Raw genomic sequence first — 4,365 nt, forward strand, 5'->3', positions numbered from 1 at the left:
AATGAAGATAAGAATCATATAACCATTTGAATAGATGCAGAAAAGGCATTTGACAAATAGCAACTTATGATAAAAACTCTCAACAAAGCAGGTATTGAGGAGATGTACCTCAACATAATGAAGGCCATTGATGACAAGCCCACAGCTAACATCATACTCAATGGGGAAAAGCTGAAAGCTTTTCCTCAAAGATCAGAATCAGGACAAGAATGCCCACTTTTGCCACTTTTATTTAATATGGTATTGGAAGTCCTGGCCAGAGAAGTTAGGCAAGAAAAAGAAAAAGACATCTAAACTGGAAAGAAGTAGTAAAACTCACCATTTGCAGATAACATGATACTGTATACAGAAAACCCTAAAGACTCCACCCCAAAACTGTGAAAACTGATAAATGAATTTGGTAAAGTTGCAGGACACAAAACCAATATAAAGAAATTGCTTGCATTTCTGCATACTAACAATGAACCATCAGAAAGAAAAATTAAGGAAACAATCCCAGGTATAATTACATCAAGGATAATGAAAAACTGCTCGGTCAGATGGGCCAGAGACACTTCTGGGAGCAATAGCATGATGCTTGTCCAAGGAGAACCTTAAGTCCGGTTCAAACTTGTATTGGTTGGCGATGGTGGTACTGGAAAAACTATGTTCATGAAATGTCATCTGACTGGTGAGTTTGAGAAATAAGCAGCCATATTGGGTGTTGAGATCCATCCCTTTGTGTTCCATGACAAGAGAGGACCTATTAAGTTCAATATATGGAGTAGGGCTGGTCAGGGGAAATTTGGTGGGCTAGAGAGATGACTATTACATCCAAGCCCAGTGTACCGTTATAATGTTTGATGTAACATCAAGGGTTTCTTACAAGAACATGCCTGACTGCCATAGAGATCTGGTACAAATATGTGAAAACATCCCCATCGTGCTGTGTGGCAACAAAGTGGACATCAAGGACAGGAAAGGTACGGCAAAATCTTCCACCATAAGACCAACCTTCAACACTATGACATTTCTGCCAAAAGTAACTACAATTTTGACCAGCCCTTCCTGTGGCTTGTTAGAAAACTAACAAGTGGAACATGTGCTTCATCTATGGGTTGCTGAAGGAGAAGAATGGGCTTCGGAGTGAATGTGACAGTGTATACCCTCATTTTTTGAACCTGCATATTTAGCTGTTTTGGAACACAATTGTTTCCTTTCTGAGTTTCAAATATAAGACTGCTGTAGTCACATCACAGTATCCAGTGGTGAAATCTCATTTGTCACTGTCCTTTCCATTTCTTTTAATTTAGAATTAGAATAAAGTTGTATTTCAAATATCTAAAAAAAAAAAAAAAACAAACAAACCCTGAAATAGAGATAATTTAACCAGTGAGCTGAAAGACCTATTAGACACTATTAGACTATTAGGCACTAATGAAAGAAATTGAAGAAGATAAATAAATGGAAAGATATTCTGTGCTCATGAATTTGAAGAATTAGTATTGTTAAAATGTCCACACTACCCAAAGCAATCTACAGATTCAGTGCAATCTCTATCAAAATTTGAGTGGCATTTTTCACAGAAATAGAACAAACAATTCTAAAATTTATATGGAACATTAAAGGACTCCAGATAACCAAAGCAATCCTGAGAAAGAAGAACAAAGCTGGAAGCATCATGCTCCCTGATTGTAAACTACAGTTGGACAGTTACAGTAATCAAAACAGTATGGTATTGGCCTAAGAACAGATATATGGATCAATGAAACAGACGTGAAAACCCAGAAATAAACCCATACTTATATGTTCAATTAATTTATGACAAAGGAGGCAAGAATATACAATGGGGAAAGGCAGTGTCTTAAATAAGTAGTGAGGAGAAAACTGGACAGCCACATGCAAAAGAATGAAAGTGGACCACTATCTTACCCCCTACACAAAAGTTAATTCAAAATGGATACAAAACTTGAATGTAAGACCTGAAACCATAAAACTCCTAGAAGAAAACGTAAGTGGTAATCTTGACATGGGTTTGGCAAGATTTTTTGAATTTGACACAAAAATAAGGGCATCGATAGCAAAAATTAGCAGGTGGGATTACTTCAAACTAAAAAGCTTCTGCACAGCTAAGGAAACCATCAACTAAATGGAAGGCATCTAGTGAGTGGGAGAAAGTGTTTGCATATCAATTTTTGATAAAAATATCCCAAAATACCTAAACCTAATAGCAAAAAAGAAGTCTGATTCAAAAATGGGCAAAGAATCTGGATAGACATTTTTCTAAAGAGCACATATTGATGGCCATTGGATACATGAAAATATGCTCAATATCACTAATCACCAGGGAGATGCAAATTAAAGCCACAATGAGATATCACCTCAATGAGATATTACCTATTAGAATTGCTGTTATCAAAAAGACAAGAAATAAGTGTTGGTGAGAATGTAGAGAAAAGGAAATCCTGTGCACTGTTGGGGGGAATGTATATTGATGTAGCTACTACGGAAAACAGTATGACGTTCCTCAAAAAATTAAAAATAGAACTATCTTATGATCCAGCAGTTTTACTTCTGGCTATTTATCTGAAGAAAACAAAAACACTCAGAAAGATAGCTGCACCCCTGTGTGCATTGAAGCATGATTTACAACAGCCAAAACATGGAGACAACTTAAGTGTTCATTGATGGAAGAAGGGAAAAGAAAAGGTGGCATATATAGACAATTGAATATTATTCAACCATAAAAAAGAATGAAATTATGCAATTTGTGACAGATGGAACTTGAGGGCATTATGCTAAATAAGTCAGACAGAGAAAGACTTATCTAAAGAATCTGTAAAATCTAAAAAACTGCCAGAAACAAACAAAAATCCAAGCTCATAGAAATAGGGAACAAATTGGTGGTGGCCAAAGGTGGGGGTGTCTGATAGGCAAGATGGGTGAAGGAAGTGAAAAGGTACAAACTTTCGGTTATAAGTAAATCCAGGGGTGCATGGGTGGCTCAGTTGGTTAAGCATCCAACTTTGGCTCAGGTCATGATCTCGCGGTTCGTGAATTTGAGCCCTCATCAGGCTCCACACTGTCAGTGTAGAGCCTACTTGGGATTTTCTCTTGTGCTCCCTCTGTCTGTCTCTCTCTCAAAATAAATAAATAAGCTTATAAAATAAACAAGTCCTGAGGATGTAATGTACAGCATGGTGACTATAGTTGATAATACCGTATTGCATATTTGAAAGGTCCTAAGAAAGTAAACCTTAAAAGTTCTCAACACAAGGAAAAAAGTCTGTAACTATGTATGGGGAGGGCTGTTGACTTAATTGTGATAATTTTGCAGTGTATACCAATACTGAGTCATATTGCACACCTGAATCTAATATAATGGTAACAAAACCAAACCCCTACAATTCATATTAGCTTATTAAAGCTCTGAGGAATTCTATAGTGATGGAATCTGTCTGATTTTGCTTAAGTCAATATTTTTGAAATGTATTTTATCATGAGGTAGTGGGATAATTGTGTTCCTCCAAAAGAAATGTTTAAGTTCTGACCCCCAGTACCTGTGAATGTGACCTTATTTGGAAATAAACTTTTGCAGATGTAATCAAGTTAAGATGAGGTATTGCTATGTGAGGGTGGGTGCTAAATCCAATGAATGGTGTCTTTATAAGAGAAAGAAGAGGGAGGCTTAAAAAAAGACATACCTAGAGAAGAAAGTTGTGTGATGATAGAGGCAGAGGTTGGAGTGACACAGCTACAAGCTTAGAGATGCTAAGAATCACTGGCAACAACTAGAAGCTAGGAACAGGCAACGAAAGATTCTTTCCTAAGCCTTCAGAGGGAGCATGGTCTTGCCAACATCTTAATTTTGGACTTCTAGCCTCCAGAACTGTGAAATAACTGATTATTTTAAGTAGTCCTGTTTGTGGTAATTTATTGCAACCCTAGGAAACTAATGTGTGACTCTTTAAGACAAATAACACTAACATTCTGAGCATCACTAGATTAGAAAATAGTAGTTTAGAACATACATGGAGATGCATGTGCATGTGGAGGTGTAGGTGTCAAACTGGCTTTGGAAATTGGGTATAAATTTCAAGAGGGGATTGGGATAGATGAGAGACATTTGGAAGTAAAGCACACAGTGGGCAGTTAAAGCCTGGGGAATGAGGAGTGGACCAGGGAGATCATTTAAACAGAAATCCCAGGAGAATAGCTATAATTGAAGGAAAATTGAAAGACAGCAAGAGAATGGGCATTAGGCATAACAGAAAAAATAAAATTTTTAAAAGATACATGCATCCCTATGTTTATTGCAGCATTATTTACGATAGCTAAATTAAAGAAGCAGCCCAAGTGTCCATCAATAGGTGAATAAAGAAGATG

At 36.8% G+C, this 4,365-nt stretch overlaps 1 pseudogene; it reads left to right on the plus strand.

The window, feature by feature from the left end:
- Nucleotides 1-573: 573 nt before the first annotated feature.
- Nucleotides 574-1,104, plus strand: LOC123596819 (annotated as a pseudogene).
- The last annotated feature ends 3,261 nt before the right edge of the window (nucleotides 1,105-4,365 follow it).

Source organism: Leopardus geoffroyi, chromosome C1 (assembly GCF_018350155.1).
Source record: "Leopardus geoffroyi isolate Oge1 chromosome C1, O.geoffroyi_Oge1_pat1.0, whole genome shotgun sequence".
Taxonomy (NCBI): domain Eukaryota; kingdom Metazoa; phylum Chordata; class Mammalia; order Carnivora; family Felidae; genus Leopardus; species Leopardus geoffroyi.